Genomic DNA, 21,097 nt, shown 5'->3' with positions numbered 1-21,097 from the left:
TGGGGATGCTAACGGATAGCTCTCTCCAGGTATTTTATAGCTCCATGCCAAGAACACCAGCCTTAAAAATAATAAAAGTTCAAAAAAAAAAAAAAAAAATTAAATAAAAAAAAAAAAAAAAATTAAACCAATTTTGTGTGTGTGTGTGTGTGTGTGTGTGTGTGTTATTATGTAAAAGAGTTCTGGACTGAAGTGTCTATGCTTTTTTCTCAGATTATATATATATAGGCAGCCAAAAGTTTGGAATAATGGACAGATTTTGCTCTTATGGAAAGTAATTGGTACTTTTATTCACCAAAGTGGCATTCATCTCATCACAATGTATAGTTAGGACATTAATATGGGAAAAATTACTATTGCAATTTGAAAAAAATCTTCAGAACTTCTTGAACTACTTCAAAGAGTTCTCATCAAAAAATCCTCCACGTGCAGCAATGACAGCTTTGCAGATCCTTGGCATTCTAGCTGTCAGTTTGTCCAGATACTCAGGTGACATTTCACCCCACACTTCCTGTAGCACTTGCCATAGATATGGCCGTCTTGTCGGGCACTTCTCACGCACCTTACAGTCTAGCTGATCCCACAAAACCTCAGTGGGGTTAAGATCCATAACACTCTTTTCCAATTATCTGTTGGGATTAGGGTTAGGGTTAGCCCTAACCCTAACCCTATAACCAGACAGTTATAGAAGTGCAGAGGAAAGACTCAGTGTCTGTTTCTTTCCCTACTCTAACCTTTTGTTTTTGTTTTTCTGTTTCAAAAGTGGCTTTTTATTTGCAATTCTTCCCATAAGGCCTGCACCCCTGAGTCTGCTCTTTACTGTTGTACATGAAACTGGTGTTGAGCGGGTAGAATTCAATGAAGCTGTCAGCTGAGGACATGTGAGGTGTCTGTTTCTCAAACTAGAGACTCTGATCTTATCCTCTTGTTTAGTTGTACATCTGGCCTTCCACATCTCTTTCTGTCCTTGTTAGAGACAGTTGTCCTTTGCCTTTGAAGACTGTAATGTACACCTTTGTATGAAATCTTCAGTTTTTTGGCAGTTACAAGCATTGTATAATCTTCATTCCTCAAAACAATGATTGGCTGATGAGTTTCTAGAGAAAGCTGTTTCTTTTTTGCCATTTTTGACCTAATATTGATCTTAAGACATGCCAGTCTATTGCATAGTGTGGCAAATCAAAAACAAACACAAAAACAATGTTAAGCTTCATTTAAAGAACCAAATAGCTTTCAACTGTGTTTGATCTAGTACCAAATTAGCAATTTAGCATGATTAGTCAAGGATAAGGTGTTGGAGTGATGGCTGCTGGAAATGGGGCCTGTCTAGATTTGATCAAAAATGACTTTTTTCAAATAGTGATGGTGCTGTTTTTTACATCAGTAATGTCCTGACTATACTTTGTGATCAGTTGAATGCCACTTGGTGAATTAAAGTACCAGTTTCCTTCTAAAACAGCAAAATCTGTACATTATTCCAAACTTTTAGACACCAGTGTGTGTATATATATATATATATATATATATATATATATATATATATATATATATATATATATATATATATATATATTATTATTATTATTATTATTATTATTATTATTATTATTATGACTAATAGATTGTGACTATTATTTTTAATATTGTGATACTGGGTTTGATGGGATGGATGATATGTTAAAAATGTTAACACTTTATGAACAATTTCATATACACAAATGCAAAGTTGCTGCATCAAAACCCAACTTAAGGCTTTTTTTTTAATTGATTTGAAATTATTTCATGACTCCCTATGCTCTACATCTAACAAGAAATTGATTAAAAAAACATCTCTTTTGTTGAAAATAATGTTGGACTCACAAGGAAGGGAACTGCTTGAGTGTGTTATCTGCATGTGTTTTATTATTATTATTATCAGTATCATTATTTGTGTATTTATAATTTAAATGTATCTAATTTTTTTTATTGTAAATGTATTTAAGTGCCCTAATCTTAATAATTTATTGACTTTGCTGTATTAGGCCGGCTCTTTGATGTACATCCACTGTACAGCATAAAAAAGGTCCTCAAGCCAATATTCATATTATTTGTTAGACCAATATGGTTTTATAACCCCTAAAAAAATATTTTCTATTGTGTTATCATTTAATACGTATGTATGCACATGTTGATTTTTATCGGTCTGTAATCCCATGTATTCTCATAGAATTTTTACTTTTATTGCATTGTTACAAAGTTTGAATGTAATTAAAAACAGCTGTAGTACAAAACTGCATTTCTGCAAGTAAAAATGTAAATGTTGTCAAAAACTTGTAAATGTCAAGCGTCTATTCATGTGATTTCAATCACAGATGGGCAGGCGGAGTTTGAATTTGATGTATAGATGCGCGGCCATAATCAAGCTCAGCCTTCTCAACTCAATCCTCAAAACTAAACGCCATTACAGAACTGATGATGACAGGAGGTAAACATAATTTAAAAGATAAAATAGATAGAAATGGTGTCCGCAAATCCACGCGATGTCGCCAGAGAGATTCAGACACGTTTCCTTTAGATGAGGTCATTCTGCTGCTGTGGATTTCCGGTTTATGAGGTCTGAGAACACGCCTACATACAAATCCGCGATTATATTCTAGAGGAGAGCAACGCTTGTTTACAGTATCAATCTGGGGCTGAATTAGTACATATAAAATCAACGATGAAAGCGTGCAAGTCTAAACAAGTGCATAAGTGACTGCACGAAGAAGCACTCCATATTGAATAACATCAGGCATTTGGTTTTTGTTGAAGTAAAATCAGATTGGTGAGGTGAGGAAACTCCAAAAGAAGTTAAGGCAAATTGAGAACTCGGAGATCAGAGATTCTCGCACTCCCGAGGAAAAAATAAAGGTGCAGAATTATCCTGCTCTTCTTCTCTATTTGTGTATTATATTTGTGTATTCTTATTGCATTCATTAGTACAGAGCTTACTGATGCTCAAAACACACCTTATCTCTTCAGTTCAGCTAAGGACACACTGGTCTGATATAATCACCAGGTCAGTGTACTCATTCTTCTTAAGTCATAGACAGCGAACACACATGAAATGATCGCAATTACTCAGATCTGACTCAGTAACAGGAAGCGCATCCTTTCAAATCTGGCTAATGCATTGTTATAAACCATAATGTTGATGTTGTCTTTTCTGATTATGTTTAATTATACCATGCCATGAAGTACCACCACAAGACACCTCTGTCACTCTTTGTAGGTCTCAAAGAAGGTGGAGCTTTGCTCCAGATTGGCTGAGCTTCTGCTGCAGCTTTCTGGCCCTTAGCAAACTGATGGCATTGTGGGAAAAGAGAACGATAAAATGAAAAGACAAGTGTAAGAATGAGCGACTAGGTAGGGCAGGAGAGAGAGTGAGACAGTCAGCGTGCCCGAGATTGAACTCTAGTTCTCTCCCCGTGGCGAGTCCTTTGCTCTCTGCTGTCTAGCCAGTATTGATTCATCATATTTCTTTAAAAAGACTACCCATGAACTCCCACCATCCTGCTTTCTGTCTAACACGTTATTATTTAATAGTATACTTGCTACAACAAAGCTATAAGCAAGACAGGCATGTGATTAACACCTATGGCTGGCGTGTGAATCGTACAAAAGTGTATTTGCTTGATGATATGTTATCTTTCATGATAGGGAAAAGGTCACAGAGCAACATGTTGCTCAGCCTCCTGTGCTGAAGATAGCATGAGAAGAGAGAAGAGAGAATGAAGAAGCGATTGGAAGCAAGGCAGATGGCGGAGGAGAAACACATTAATCTCCAGTGAGCCCCAATGAAGAGGAATAAGAAGGTCAAATTAGTGCAGTAATCACACACACAATTACAGTTACTCACACAGATTTTGATTGCATGCCTGCGTGCTTTCACAGGAAATTCTGCCTTATGGCTGTCTCATGTGTTGGTTTAATTAATTTGCATTTACCAGAGAGAAATAAAAGACCACAAATTATATGTGAATTGTATTTTCCTGGTCGGGCATGGACCCATGAAAGGTGGGTTCGATCATATGGGAACACACCAATAAATATACTGATAAAATAAATAGTCGATTTGGATAAAAGCATCTGCCAAAAGCAGAAATGAAATATGAAATAATGTTTGTTTAAACAAGGTCTGAATTCACAGAGATGTACAAGCCACGTTTACTTCTGCAATCTCACTCTATGTTCAGTAAGTAATTTATAAATACAGAGAAGAGTATGAAATAAAATTGTACAGAACTAGGCCTGTTGCGATTATTTCATAATTGCCTGGTCTTGATTATTTGATCTAATTACAATTATTTGACACGACCATGATGTGTTGTTCAGTTTAAATTCCAATTACATATTGCCACCCAAATTTTTAAAAGGGATAGTTCCACCAAAAATGAAAATTCTCTCATCATTAACTCACCCTAATGCCATCCCAGATGTGTATTACTTTCTTTCTTCTGCAGAACACAAACAAAGATTTCTAGAAGAATATTTCAGCTCTGTAGGTCCATACAATGCAAAAGAATGGTGGCCAGAACTTTGAAGCTCAAAAAAATACATAAAGCTAGCATAAAAGTAATCCATACAACTCCAGTGGTTTAATCCTTCCAGAGGTTTAGTCTTCTGAAGTGATCATGATTTCAAGCTTCAACAATTACACTTCCTAGTGCTTGACGCATGTGCAATGCATTATATGTCGCTTGGAAGTGTAATTGTGCTTGAAGTTATGATCGCCAAGGAGACTGCTGATGTCACGATTTATAATGAAAAAGGAGCTATATTTTGTTCTGTTCTTACCTTAAACCGAGTAGATCGCTTGAGAAGACATGGATTAAACAACTGAAGCCGAATGGATTACTTTATGCTGCCTTTATGTGCTTTTTGAAGCTTCAATGTTCTGGTCATCATTCACTTGCATTGTGATGACCAACATTGCTGAGATATTCTTCTAAAAATCTTAATTTGCACTCTGCAGAAGAAAGTCATACACATCTGGGATGGCATGAGGGTGAGTAATGAAGAGAGAATTTTTATTTTTAGGCCAATTATTCCTTTAAGCGAATATAGTCGTTTTCAAGTCATGTCATTTTAATTTGTATAGCGCTTTTCACAACATACATCTTTTCAATGCAGCTTTACAGAAAGTCTTGCTTTAATACCTTAAAGCCCTCCAGTGAGCAGCTAAAGGTGACTGTGGCAAGGAAAAAACTCCACGAATTTTAGATCAAGTGATCAGATTAAGTGATAAAAATTTCAATATACAGTTTATTGTAAGTAAGGCAATATATAAATGTAGAAATGCCACAGAAATGTACATTGGTTTGTTTTTCTTCACAAATCACAGATGCTGAGTTCAGATTCCTCAAACAAACTTGGGAAAAAGTCAAGTTTCATCTTAGAACTCTAGAGGGTCACAGTGGCATCATCATCTGTGCCATTGCTGTCAAAAAACCTTGTGATTTCTTGCAGGTAGTGGAAAGTCTTTCAATAAGTAATTATTGAAAGACTTTAATAATAAATGTAATAAATTTATGACCCTTTTTTATGGGAAATTGCTGACTTATCTATTAGCGCATCTTGTCATCTCTCTGTCCTTTTCTCTCTTTTCTCTGTTTCACACTCTGTTTCTATCAATTTAAGTCTTGGTACAACAGTTAAAGTGTGGCATGTTCCTACGGCTACAGAGCATCGCAGTTTGCGAGGTCACAGCGGTGGAGTCACCTGTCTCATTGCACCACCTCCAGAGTACTGCAGAAGAATGGGTACACACACACACACACATATACACACACACACACACACACACACACACACACATATACACACACTCTCTCAAGGGCCTCTTAATGCTGAAAAGTAGAGAAAAATTGATCCTGTTGATGGGAGCAGCTGGTTGATACAGATGTACAACTTTTCACTCATCCTTTATGCTCTCTCTCTCTTTTCTTCCACCTCTTTTGTTGCAGCTACACATCCCCTCCTTCACATCTGTCCCTCTTGCATTCCATCATTCCTTGTCTTGCTCTCTTTGACAGGGCATTTGTTCCCCACGTCCTTTGTCTTTCTCCCTTATCTCTTGTCCTTCAATCACGCTTTTCTATTTATTTTCTCCTTCTCTGTCTTTCACTCATTCACTTGCTCTGTTGTTCGCAGCACGGGAACTCGAAGTGACTGAGAAGGAAAGATTTGTTATAAGTGGTTCCACACTCTGTTCTGTGAAAATTTGTCCATTGAGCACAGGTGAGACACACACACACACACACACATTATATGGCCTCAGCAAACATTCTGAACATACTTTTAGCCAAAGCCTTTTATTATACTAATCAATCATCAAATACTGCACTCAGTAATTTGTTTTTCTAATTAATTTTTATTTATTTTTTACACAAAGAAAGAAATAAGAGTACTTTGAGAAATATGATTAACATGATGTTCACTCACAAAAGATGAAGGCTGCAAACATATCAGTCTTCTAGAAAAGCTGTTTTATTCTGCATGGAGCGGGGCTCCTCCTCATCAGAATCAGAGTGAGCTTTATTGCCAAGTATGCTTACACATACAGGAATTTGTCATGGTGACAGAAGCTTCCAGTGCAAAGAGAATACAAAAAATATACATATACAACATGTACATACAACATTTGAATATAAATATAAACATACAGTATATACGTAAACAGTGAAATAAGAATAAAAAATAAGATACAACAGATAAATATATAGAGGAAATTACAGTAGGGCAATAATGTTGTTCAAATATGTTATATACAGATATACAGCTATGTGCAAGGTGATTTAATGTATTGTGCAGAAAAGGTAGGATATGTCAAATAAATATAAATGTAATATAAATATGAATGAATAATTGAATATGCACATGACTGTATTGCCACAATGGAGAGTATTGGGGGCAGTTTTAACTGTTAATAAGGTGAATGGCCTGAGGGAAATACTGCTCTTGTCCCTGACTGTTCTGGTGCGCAGAGCTCTGTAGCGTCAGTCAGAGGGCAACAGTTCAAAAAGGTAGTGTGCTGGGTGAATGTGGTCCAAAGCGATTTTTTCCAGCCCTTTTCCGCACTCTGGAGGTGTACAGTTCTTGGAGGGTGGGAAGGTGAGAACCAGTAATCAGTTCAGCAGTCCGGACTATCCTTTTGAAGTCTTCTGATGTTTGACTTGGTAGCTGAACCTAAACAGACAGTTATAGAAGTGCAGAGGACAGACTGAATGACTGCTGAATAGAACTGGATCAGCAGCACCTGTGGCAGGTTGAACTTCCTCAGGTGGCGATTAAGGTACAACCTCTGCTGGGCCTTTTTCACAATGGAGTCAATGTGTGTCTCCCACTTCAGGTCGTGTGAGATGTTAGTGCCCAGGAAGCTGAATGACTCCACTGCTGCCACAGTGCTGTTTAGAATGGTGAGTGGGGTTAATGCTGGGATGTTCCTCCTAAAGTCCACTATCATCTCCACTTTTTTTAAGAGTGTTCAGCTCCAGGTTGTTTTGACTGCACTAGTGAGCCAACCGTTCAACCTCCCTTCTGTATGCAGACTCATCGTCAACCTGGATGAGGCCTATGACAATAGTGTCATCTGCAAACTTCAGGAGCTTGACAGAGGGGTCCTTGGCAGTGCAGTCGTTTGTGTAGAGCACACATCCCTGGGGGGGCACCAGTGCTGATTGTACAGGCGCTGGAAGGGAATTTTCCCAGTCTCACTAACTGCTGCCTATCTGTCAGAAAGCTGGTGATCCACTGACAAATAGAGGTGCGAACCGAGAGCTGGGTTAATTTATTCCATAGGAGAGCAGGGATGATGATTTTGAAAGCCAAACTGAAGTCCACAAATAGGATCTTTGCACAAGTCCCTGGTCTGTCTAGATGTTGTAATGCAGTCCCATATTGACTGCATCATCCAATGACCTGTTCGATAGGCAAATTGCAGGGGATCCAGTAAGGGTCCAGTGATGTCCTTCAGGTGGGCCAACACCAGTCTCTCAAATGACTTCATGACCTCAGATGTCAGGACGATTGGTCTGTAGTCATTAAGTCCTGCAATCATAGGTTTCTTTGGGACAGGGATGATGGTGGATGCGACCATGATGAGATCACATAACCAGCCATGTCATGCAATAAAGTGCAACAGTCTGGTTCTGGAAGTAAAAATCCCATTTTTTTTTTCAGAGGGGAAATAATTATTAACCATAGCTTTTAAACCTTTAAAAACAGACCTACTGTGAGTTTCGAGGTTGTTAATTGATGGTATATGCTTTCGCTGAAGCTATCAGTCCACGTTATTTCAACTTCAGTTTAAAAAAAACCGGAACCAATCAGAGATTCAAACATGCCAATTGAGCTCTGCAGTGACCGTGTACTCCCATAATGCACTGTGAATTACGTAAATGAGTCGGTCACCCTTCACCTTCAAACTACTTCTATATTTGAAAATATCTGAATATTGCGTAATACACTTAAAATTAATTGATTCTACACTTATAGTCAATAACTTTTAATCAAAGGTTTTATATTTTTCCATAATTTATTTATTTGATTACATAAGTCACAGTGCTTTTTTTTTTTTTAATGGGATTGTAGTTTGTTCCCTTGTGAATGAGGTTAAGTACACAGGTTTGTACCTTCATCTTTTTGTTTGATTTCAAATACTTTTTTGCTTTAAATCAAAGTTTTTAATGTTGTGATTCACCTCCCTGGTAGCTGGTTGGTTTGGTTCATGGTTAAAACTCTTTTATGTAGGATTTCATGAAATCTCTATGAAAAAAATCAATGGAAAAAATACTTCTGGAAACAGTATGACTGAAAAAGTGGGCTGGCTTTATTGAGTTACTATTACTAATGAAACAACATTAATAATATGTTTACTTTATTCATCACTTTTAGCCAGGGCTAAAGGCACTTTACAAGGCAGAAACATAAAAATACATCTAAACAAAACAAGCAAACATACAAACAACCTCACTATATGTACTATATACACAACATAACAACAGAGCCCATGTAAACAGCATAGTCCAGAGTGATGGTATAAATCAGCATGGGTGTGAACGACCAGCCTAATAGAATGAGTTGGAATCTCAAACATACAACAGCCAAGGCCACCACACCAAGAAATGCCTCCATCCAAGACACAGCCACGACAAGGACAGAGCTCCCTGCAGTCCGGTCATGGTGCAATGCAGCAGCCAGCCAGCCACGCACCAGCACCAGAAAAACATAGATGAAAAGGGAGCAAGTCAAAAGATAAACAAACACCTTCACAGGGAACTTCAGAATAAAGTCCAAGAACACAGTGTGCTGAATGGCCATTATCTGAATCTCAAATAGCAGTCATTATCTAACTGGTGGAGAAGCTCCTAGTTGTTTTTTAGACACCGCAGTGCCTTTTTATACCCTCTGTTGATGAGGGTGAATTAAATTCAAGTGTGTCACGTTTTGTTTTTTGTTTTTTTTTTGTGTCCTGCTGGTCAGAGTGTTAAGTTCATTTACAACTTCAATGCAGTTGCAAGCCTCTGCTTCATTCCTGAAGGAGAAGGCTTCATCGTCACTGGCTCAGGTAAGCATCTGTGTGGGCATGTGTGTTAGGGTAAGTTGTATATTTATGTACAACCCAGTTACTGCATGATTTTCCCCCAGTTACAAAAAAAAAAAAAAAAAAGTCATATTCCTTAAAATTGTAACCATCGTTTGGATCCTTTCTACACTAAAAAAGGGTAATTGTTACCTCAAGGATCTATTTCTACTTGATATAACCCATAAAAAAATTACTTTTGTTGCTGTAAACTAATTTTTGAGGTTCACTTAATCTTGAACTGAGGAAAACCAATTAATTTTGATGTTACCACATGAAGCACATTTTTTTAGGTTACCTGACAACACATTTTTACAATGTACAGCAAGGCTACAGTTTGTACAAATATTGTGTTGACTGCATTTTTCAAGCTCAGCATGCAACACTGTTAATGAAGTTATTGAAGGGAAAAAAAGGCCATCAATAACTACAAACCAACATTTAGTCCTAAACTATCTGCTTCAGGTTGTGTTGACCATGCCTTGCATCATTCTCATGGAGATATCGTCCTAACGATCTTCCACTAGATGCTGGGAAGCTGCAGGTTTGGAGCTGAAGCTCACAGGAGAACTGTCAGTCAGTGAACGCACACCTGGACACAGTCACCACACTACAGGTGGGCGAGCGCCATGGCAACAGAACTGTGCTATTATCCAGAACTTTCTAAGTCTGCACATGTTAGAAAGAAGATCTTGTGCCTCCACTCAAAACTGAAGTGTTACTGGTACAGGAATATCCTGAGAATACTTTGGCTGCCCCGGCGATCTTATAACACAATCTAAAGTTCACAGAGATGTACCAGGCATTGAAAGGGCAACATTCAAACATTTTCACTTCTGCAGTCTCAGTCTCTGCTTAACAAGAGATTGACGAATACAGAGAAGAGGATAAAATAAATTTGAGCAGAAATAGGCCTGTTGTGATTATTACATAATTGCCTGAATGCAATTATTTGAAATAACCATGATCTATTGTGCACTTTAAAATCCAATTGCATATTGCCACCCAGATAGGGGATTTTAAAGCAAAACGCCACAGAATACACATTTTTAGGTCTGTTTTTCTGGTGCAGTAAATTGTTGTGCTAGCGGAGCACTCCAAATAAACTGAAATAGTTTTGCCCATTACATGTCACCATTCAAGGTTAATAACACAAAAGAAGAGTTGAGCCACTATTTCTATAACAATGAAAGAATGAAGAATATATTAAAAAGGAGAAATATACACAGGAACTCAAAGGCCAGTTATGATATTTAAAATATTATTCTTATATTATCAGGAAGTAATGTTACGAAAAACAACGTTATGAATGGAAAGTTGACCAAGGCCACATCATTAATAATACATTTTTGTTCCCTAACATCATCGTTTTACAAAGTTTGGGGCACTTGAGAGCATTTTTTCAGTTTTTGGTGGAGAAAAATGGCCTTCCACTGTGGAATAAGAGGTGATAATGTTGGAAAATTGTCAATGTGGCCTGCTAAGACTAAAATGAACTTAAATAAATATAAATTGTTTTAATTTATAAGTATAAATAAAAAAATATATATATTTTTAAATGTTTGTGAATATAGTAATTAAAAAAGTATAATTATTTATTTTAAAAATTTAAATATTAATTTTTATGTAATTCTACCCTGTGCAATATGTCTAAAACGCTTTAAAGAAATTCATACATTTCATTGTTTGATTCCAAGTTCAATGTGAATAAATTACTTAAAGGTGCATGTGTATCAAACAAACTTATTGGCTGCTGTAAGTGACATGAACAGAATAGACAACTAAACTGTTAATTGCAATTATATTTGGACAATTAATCATCAGCCAAAATTTCATGATTGTGACAAAACCTTGGAAGAGCAATACAATTAAAGGAATAGCAATAGATATAAAATCAAGTAAATGCTTTCAAGAGAAAGGAGGGCAAAATATCATGTAGCATATTGTAAGGTGAAAGAAGAGGAGAAGATAAGAAACAGAATACTGTTGCATCAAACAGCAGTGACTCTTGTTCCATATTTAATACTGTTAAGTTGGCAGGAGTTGTCATGGAAACAAAGTGGCATTCACCCTCAGTTCTCCACAGTCCCAGGGTCCTCTGGTGTTCAGAGGCTCCGCTGAGGGACATGTGTGTGTGGGAGGTGTGACGAAATGCCGGAGTCCCTCCGCAGGCTGCACCTCTGGGTGCCAGATGTCACTGGGTGTGTTGGGGATGACGGAGTGAGCAGGAGGCTGATTATGAGCCCTCGCGGCAGCAGTGTGTTCCTCTCATATGGCAGGGCCAGCATACAAATTCTGAAGAACGGGTATTATATATTGAAAATCTGGGATTTAAAATCAAATTTAATACAAAATGCAAAACAAAGAAACATTATGAAGTACAATAAATAAGAAATATTTAAAGGGATTGTTCACCCAAAAATGATTATGTATTTCATAATTTACTCGCCCTTCATATTGTTCCAAACCCTGACTTTATTTCTTTTGTAAAACACAAAAGGAGGTGTTTTAATGGCAGCCTAAGTCACCATTTTAATTTCCTTGTATCTTTTTTTTCCATTCAAGTGAAAAGTGGCTAACATCCTACCTATCTTCTCCTTTTGTGTTCCACAGAAGAAATAAAGTCATATGGGTTTGGAACAACGTGAGGTTGAATAAATGATGATTTTCATATTTGCATGAACTATCCCTTTAAGAATCTGCACTGTTTTCTTAATGCAAAAGGTCAGATCTTACTTTTCAACTTCAAATACCACTTAAATGATTATGCTGATATTTTAATAATTTGGAGTTAAAAATATTTGATTACATTTGAAAAATGCAAAGTGCATTTTCACTTAGATGCACTATATGCATGTCAACAAAATCCAGTATCTGACATCGACACCAATATTTAGTCAAGATCTCATTTTATAATGCACTTCTCATGGATATTGCTGAATTCCGTAGTGATAAATATTTGATCACCCCCAGTGGACCTTAATTTGTTCTTTGACTCAGGGCTATTTAACAGATTTATTAATGAAATACATCTTGACTGAGTCTATTAGCCCAGAGCTGCTAATATCATCTGTGTCAAAGTCCCAGTGGCTAAGAGAACACAGGCAGGAGAGAGGCTGTTTGCCCCGGGCCAGAGGCAGAAAAAAAAACATGCGGCACTTTCTTGTTTATATCCAGTTTCTCACAGGAGAGTTCTGCTCAAGGCTATGATCTCAAAAATCCTGTAAACAATTACATCAGATAAATCACAGTTACTGGTAGCAACACACTACATGATGTGATCTTCGAAATTGAGAGCACTGAGCTTGATAATGACGCCAATTCATCAAATAACTCGTTGCTGGAGCTCTCAGAGAAATAATGAGCTTCATACAGAGAGAACAATATTTGTATTAATGACATAAAACACACAGTAAAGGTGGCAGTTATTGACAGAATGTAGGAAAGGAGTACTATGAATAGACAAATGCATGGTTTATTTGTATTCAATGTTCTTTCAGTTTCGGTTAACCCTCAAACGCATACTTTAGTGATCCGGGACCTCATTCCACCCCCTGTACCTCATCCAATTTTTGGAGTTGTGTCCACACCTCTTTAGTATTCCTCAATCTATCTCTTATAAATAGTGTAACACACACAAAAAATATATACATAAATAATGGTTTAAGTACCAAAAGTGTATAGGGTCATTAGGGACCCTAGGTATGTAAGAGTGTTTTTTTTAATTTATTTTTTTAATATTAGAATTTTTTTTTGCACTTCCATAAATTATATTTAAATGATTATTTCATATCTGTATATGTTTACTATCACATTATATCTGTTTCTTTGCTTATTTCAAGAGAAATTAGTACTATATTCATACAAATATATACTATATCATATTGAATTTCTGCGCAACAATTAATGATCAATAATGGTAATTATTCAATCAGTATCCCATATGCGTATACATATATATATATATATATATATATATATTTATTATACATGCTATTTCTTACTCATGGTGGCGCTGATGTTTCAGTGAATGACTTGACTTACATTTGACATTTCTATTTGATGAAGAAACAACATGGAAGTAAACTATAGCAAGGACAACACATGAACAGGATGATATGACGATTGTCATTTGGGTGTACAATTGAAATGATTACACTCAATAAATGCCTGTGAAAATACTTATGTGTAACGTGTAGCTTATGTGTTATGTTATCTCAATATGTTTTTGAAAGCCTCATGAAATTTCAGTGTAGAAGTAAAGAATCCTATTCTAGATTTGGCCTGATTTGTTGCAGTATCTCTTTGATTTATGAATAATAAAACATCAAAATATATTTTATTCTATTATTTTCTAATTGCCTTGAAAATGTTTTGAAAATTTTACACTATCTGGGCATTTTGTAGATTCATTTGTAATAGATATAAGTTCCGGGTCTCTAAAGACTCGAGTGGTTGGGAAAATTCCCATGCATTTAAGGGTTAAATGTTGTTTAAAACCGGTTCCTTTTGGTTTCACATCAATTCTGTGTTCAAATACTTAGTGTCTGATGAATTTTTGATTGTGTCGTTCTATTTTAGTGAGGGAAGTGTTATAAAAATAATTCCTAAAGATGTGTTTGCTCTATCTAATCATTTGCAGGTGTAGTGACCAGACTGACCAATCACAGCAGCACTGCTGGTGTCACAGATTGTGTCAATCAAATACCAGGTCTTTTGATCAGCTCATGTTTTGACTGAAAGTACGATAAACCGTAAGTGATTCTAACATCACATTTTCAACAACCCTCAATGTGCAAAACACTCTCTCTGTCTTTTTTTCTTTTCTTTCAGTGTTCTCTCTTCCCCATTGTAAGTACTTGGTTTCGCTCACATCTTCAGATCTTCCCAGAATTCTTTGATTTGCTGCATGGCTAACAGCAAGTGGGGACCATCATTGGGTCACAGGGGGTCGTGCCCTCTTTGTCTGGGAGCAGCTTCCTGGAAATTTTGAAAAGAGGTGTGTCTAAATTCTTCAGAGTAATACATGCCACACTGGTTTATATATAATCCCTATATCTCAAGCCCAGTTGAAAACCTCTGTCCAGTGTACCTCAGCTACCCCCGCCCATTTCCTAGTCCTTCACACATTGCTGTATATTATGTATTAGCTTATACTGTATATCAATTCACTGACATTCACAGAGAGACTCCTGTACCTTTATTACTAATATAAGGCATTCAAAGATCTAAACTTGGTATTGGAGGAGGGAGTGCGGGCTAGGATTCTAAAAAACATCAAGTCTACATCTAGAGATGCAAGGGTGCGCCTTATGCAATTTAAGATTTTACATCGATTCTATTGGACCCCCACTAGATTGTATAGGCTGGGTCTTAAAGACACACCCACCTGCTGGCGATGCCAATAAGAAGATGGGGACACAACCCATGTTTTTTGGTGGTGTGTTAAGATACAAGAATTCTGGTTGAGGGTTCAGAGTTTTATGTGTGACGTATTAGGTACTCAGATCTCATTTTGCCCCAGACTCTGTATTTTAGGTGATGGGGCGGTCATTGATGTAGGGGATAAGTACATGAAGAATCGGATCCTGGCTGGTGTTATGATAGGCAGAGGATCCTTAGAGGATGGAAGTCGGCTGGATTGCCCTCGTTTCTTGAGTGGTATGTGGAGATGGGCAGGGTAGCGACATTTGAAGATTTGTCACATAGAAGGCTAGGCAACATGGATTTATTCAATAAGAAATGGGGCAGCTGTTTAGCCTTTTTAGAAGGCTCTCTGGGAGGGGCAGTGGAGGGAGATGTGTTGTTTTAAATGTGTGTGTTGTAGCCTTTTTTTTCTTTTCTTTTTTTTAACGTATACTTTTTATATACATACATATATAAATATATATATGTATATATTTCTAAATATTTTCTACTGTTTTATTGTCTGTTTGTGTCTTTGTCAATTGGCATTTGACCATTGGGGTATCTGTTTGAATTGGGTGGGGGGTGGGGGGGTTAATGTTCGGGGGAAGGATTGTAAATTTATATAATGTGATTCCAAATATTCTGTTATTTATTTATTTTTTATTTGTATTTTTTTAACATGTTATATGGAATCAATAAAATTGTTAAGAACAAAAAAAAAATAAAAAAATAAATAAATATTATATATATATATATATATATATATATATATATATATATATATATATATATATATATATATATGTATATATATAAGGTATCCAAACCTCTGCTCAATGTTTTAGTTAGTCAGTGTATTAATATGTACATGTGTAATGAGATACCGGCTGGAGTAAAGTTTCTTTGGGATGCCTATTAACGAGAAGTCTGCAGGAACGCTCCAGGCAGAGTTTAATTTACAATGAAAACTGTAGCTCCCATCTAGCGCCGGGTGCTGAGCTAATAACTCTTTTGTGAATAAAATTTTTTTTTTGTGTAACTACATTTCTGTATAAGAAACAAAGTCAAAGTTTGATCAGAACAACCAGGCCAGAAATGAAAAAATATTTGTAAGTTCCACTGCCTTTACTCTCATTGCTGAGGGGTGTAATTTGTGCACCACTAGCTACAACAAACAAAACTGCAAAATTAAGGACTGTTTTCAAATAGGTTTACATTGGTCGGCCAAACAGATAGTTCTGCCCCAAACTCATGCAATTTTCTTATAGTTGTCTCAGTTTTTCATCATGGAAATTACACACTTCAGCTTTAATGATAGTCATGCTGCTTACCGAAAAAGCAGTTTGTATGATAAAACAAGTGATTCAAAACTCATTGATGGTGCACTGTTGTCAGCAAAGCTGTTTTGCTTTCTGCTCCGGGCTGTGTTCAACATCATTCTGTCCTTGTAAACAGTGTGACTCAAGTACCCTACACTGACAGTCTTCTGTTGTTTTTCCTCTAGAGGCGATGTCACAGTAAGACGAGACAGCAGATTGGAAGATTCTCTTTTGGAATCTGACAGAGACTCGGAGGACGACAAAAGTGATGGTAAGAGAGAATGCCAGCCATGGGCGACAGTGCTAAACTGAAGTTCTTGTCCAAAACTTAGTGAGATGCATTACTGCCTACTGCCCACAACAGCAGCTGCCTTTTAAGGCAGCATCTTAACCGAGAAGAAATCTCATAAGTGACCAATTTGGAACACTTTTGGAATTATTTGGAAAGAGTTTGAAGTTAGCGTGTTGCTAAGCTGATTCTCAATACCAGGGCTCACCAAACATTTTGCTGCCAGGGCTAGGTCACTCTGCTATGTTTTCAAGGGTAGCCGGAGTGAGCCTACGTTATTTTTGTCACAGAGATTATTCTTCTGCTTTTATTACATGGATTAATTTTACAATTAAAATCCATTTACAGACCGTGATTTTAATACGACTATTATATGATGTTTTTCCTTGTGAATTTCCTTGTTGTTTTTTTTATGTACAGTAATTTCAGGGGGCCTGGGTAGCTCATCAAGTAAAGATGCTAACTACCACACCTGGAGTCGCAAGTTCGAATCCTGGGCATGCTGAGTGACTCCAGTCAGGCTTTCTAAGCAACCAATTGGCACGGTTGCTTGGGTGGGTAGAGTCACGTTGGGTTAACCTCCTCATGGTCACTATAATGTGGTTCTCGCTCTTGTGGGGCGCGTGGTGAGTTGTGCGTGGATGCTGCATAGAATAGCGTGAAGTCTAAGTCTCCGCAGTAACGCACTCAACAAGCCACGTGATAAGATGTGCAGATTGACGTTCTCAGACGTGGAGGCAACTGAGATTCATCCTCCGCCACCCGGATTGAGGCGAGTCACTACGCCACCACGAGGACTTAGAGTGCATTGGGAATTGGGCATTCCAAATTGGGAAGACAAATTGGAATGATTTTGGGCATTTCACCCTCTACAGTGTACAATATAGTTAAAAGATTCAAGGAATATGGTCAAATCTCGGTGCGTAAAGGGCAAGACGAAAACCACTTCTGAAAGCGTGTGATCTCTAATCCCTCAGACATCCCTGTCTTAAAAAACATCATTCATCTGTAATGGATATCATGAATATGGGCTTGGGATAACTTAAGTAAACCTTTGTTAGTCAACACCACTCGCCACTGCATCCACAGATGCAAGTTAAGACTTTACTATATTTTTATTAGCATTTTTCATACTGTCCCAACTTTTTTGGAATTAGGGTTGTAAGTTGTTTATCACTTCATTGTATTCATAATTCATCTGGCCCATTTTCTTGTTGAACGAGATTGCAGAATTGTAAAAATAACTTGCCTCCTACTCTCGTTTCAGCAGATCCTCGTTAATGATAACTGATTTTATGCATTGCATTTGCGAACAAGTGTACCAGTATGTTCAGTTCCCTCATGAATGAGACATTTCATCTTGTGCAGACTCAAGCGACTGACACGAACTTCAGTAAAGGGACATATTCGTTCAGCGGGTGAAACCAATGATATGCTCCTTAACAGCCTGCACTCAAATGCTATTGGCTCACACCATAATCAGTCTTACAGGCATGAAAAGCCATTAAAGCAGTCTCGCACTTCCAGTGCGGGCCGGTCAAAACGTGTGACAGACATGGTTCCGCGGGCCGTTGATAGCACTTCGGAGGGCCGTATTCGGCCCGGGGGTCATAGGTGGGGGACACAAACAAAATCCAAACATACCACAGAACAAACTAAATCCAAACATTCCACGGAACAATATTGAGTTAAATAATCTATTTTTATTTATGTTACGCTATCTTTTATCATTGATTTTCAGTATTGAATGAATTATAGGTATATTTACAGTATAATCAACATTTCAACTGAAATTAAATGAAATCTCACAAGTGGCCGATTTGGAACACTTTTGGAACAATTTGGAAAGAGTTTGACATTAGCATGTTGCTAAGCTAGCTCACAATACTCCACTAAGCAAAAAATTACACATCATACAACAGTATTGGGTAAAATGAGACAGTTTTGAATGAAATAAGTATATTTAAAATCAACATTTTATCTTAACTGAAAGGAAATCTCATAAGTAGCCGATTTGAAACACTTTTGGAACGATTTGGATGGTCGAAGGGGAAGGTCCAGAAATAACTGGAAAGGAAGAAAAGGAGGAGGGAAGGTCAAGGAACGATGATGGAGTGTGAGAAATAAAATGAGGGGACTGGAGTTGAACAGATTTAGTGACTGGCAGAAGGGCAGAGACAGCAGGAGCAAAAGAAACAACAGACTGTTTTCTATGTAAACACTGATCCAGTAAAACCTACCACATTGAGAGTATTTATCATTGTTGGCGTTTTCATCTATGTATATCTATAGCGTTGTTCATCACTGTGGGGCTCCTGTTTAACCCTACATTAATTTATATTGATTTCTCTGCCAAAGCCTTTTTCATTTGTCCTATCGCTGCTACCCTAAAATAAACGAATAATTTTTCTTTACTAAAACTGGTCTTCAGAGTATTATTAAGCCGTTTCTTTCTTTCTGTCCAGCTATTTTCATCTTCAAAATTCATTTATTTTCTTCTCATTGTCTGTTTAATTTGAACCAGTTAAGAAGCATAATTAGTATTTCAATCTTTCCTCCAATCCCCTCTCCCCTCCCTCTTTCTCTCTCTGTCTCTCTCTCTCTCTCCCTCTCCCACACTCTATTTCTCACTCACACAATTTCTACATCTCTCTGTCGCTACGGCAACCAATGCTTTTCCCCAATTCTAGGCTCTCTCCCTCTCTCCCACTCCCTTCTTAAGCGGTAAGAGGTAAGCACGTGAACTGATCTGTCTTGAGTGTGTGGATCTGCATGTTTTCAAGTGTGTGTTGTCTGGAAGTCAGAGTGTAGAATTTTCAAACAGATGTTCAGTTTTGTCAATTTTGGGTCAAGATGTGGCTTCACATAGGAAATGTATCCACAGGTGTGTTTACATGCATTCATGTGAGTGTGTTTTTCTGTGAATCTTGCACAACAGCATATGATCTGGCATTTGAATGATTGATGAATGCATGCATGCATGCTCAGTTTTGTGTGTGTGTGTTGGCGTCACTGTTTAATGTGTATCTGAGTTGTGAATGTGTTTTTGCATATGTGTGTGTTTATGTTTGTGTGCTCTGTGAGCCAGCAGGGTATTTCTCCACTACAGCCATCTGTTTATAGTCTTTTAGTCAGTGTCAAGACTGAACCCTCCCCCTTTGCACCTCTTTTTCTCTCTTCTCATCCCTCTCTGTTTATGTCATTCTCATTTAAGAGATGATTGGAGCGGTGAGGACTCAGTGAAAAGACAGAAGCGATGGAGCGATGGTAAGGGGGAAAAAAGAAAGCTGAACATACGAACACACTGACTGACTGTTTTGGTTGGACTGTGCTCTCAGATTTGACCTGTTAGTTTCTTACAGCTAATTGGGTTGCAAGTCATCACGAAACCCTGTTCGTAACTCATTTTAATTTTGTAATATGGCATATATCTGAATGAAACATGATATTCAACGAGAAAAATGTAGAGCGGGACTTAAATTTAATCTATCATGAATTGATTAGATTGTGAAAAGTGGGTGTTTTTATACTAGAATGGGGCCAGACCTGAATGTGAATTTGCTAAAATAATGCCTAATTAACTATTTGACTGTTTGTTAACATTAACCAATAGCATCAGAGTGGCCTAAGTGAGGTCAGTGGAAAAGGAAAGTAATTTTTTTTTTTTTCAGTGGAAGAGCAAGTTTTTTCATTTGTGTTAAAAAGTCAATGTAAATTGTCATTTACTCGTTTACTTCTGTGGTGTGACAAATTTTCTATCGAAACAGGATATTCAGTGTGAAAAAGGGCAGGACTTCATTTAACAGGAATTTATTGGATTGAGCATTCCATATCAGAATGGAAACCGACCTAAATGTGAATTCAATAAAATAATGCCTTAGTTACTGTTTAGCTATTGATTAATGTGATCTAATAGCCTGTCTACTTGATGTCAACAGAAAAGTCAAATTTAGAGGAAAAGCATGTTATTACATTTGGATTACGAAGTCAAAGTTAATAGCCATTTGCAACCAACTTTGCTTTAGGATATTCAATTGGATAAAAGTAGGACGGGACTTGATTTTATCTATCGGGAATTGATTGGGGTGTGAAAAGAAGACTTCCCATACCAGAATTAAACCAGACCTGAATGCAACTTTGCTAAAACAATGTCTAAATAACTATTTGGCTATTGGTTCACATTATCCTAAGTAATGTCTGCAGAAAAATAAAGTTATTGCAGAGGATTTACATTTATTTCATATTGTTGTTACATAAATATTAAACAGTAATTACATTGTAATTACAAATTATGGCTTCCCATCTCCTTGCACTCTTCTCTCCATTATGTGTTTTATATACATCTTCTATACATTCTATACATAGCTTTTCCTGTTCAATCCATTCTGTCTTCTTTGCTTTGTCTTTTCTTTCCTCTAGCTTCATCTCTCCCCGCACTGGATTCATTCCCCTTTGGAGCTTCCTGATGGTCACTGTAAT

At 37.1% G+C, this 21,097-nt stretch overlaps 1 pseudogene; it reads left to right on the top strand.

Moving 5' to 3' along the window:
- The first annotated feature begins 2,698 nt into the window (after positions 1 to 2,698).
- LOC127452668 (uncharacterized) lies at positions 2,699 to 19,884 on the top strand (annotated as a pseudogene).
- Positions 19,885 to 21,097: the final 1,213 nt, after the last annotated feature.

The sequence above is a fragment of the Myxocyprinus asiaticus genome, chromosome 15 (genome assembly GCF_019703515.2).
Source record: "Myxocyprinus asiaticus isolate MX2 ecotype Aquarium Trade chromosome 15, UBuf_Myxa_2, whole genome shotgun sequence".
NCBI lineage: Eukaryota > Metazoa > Chordata > Actinopteri > Cypriniformes > Catostomidae > Myxocyprinus > Myxocyprinus asiaticus.
This window is presented reverse-complemented; position numbering and strand designations above follow the sequence as displayed.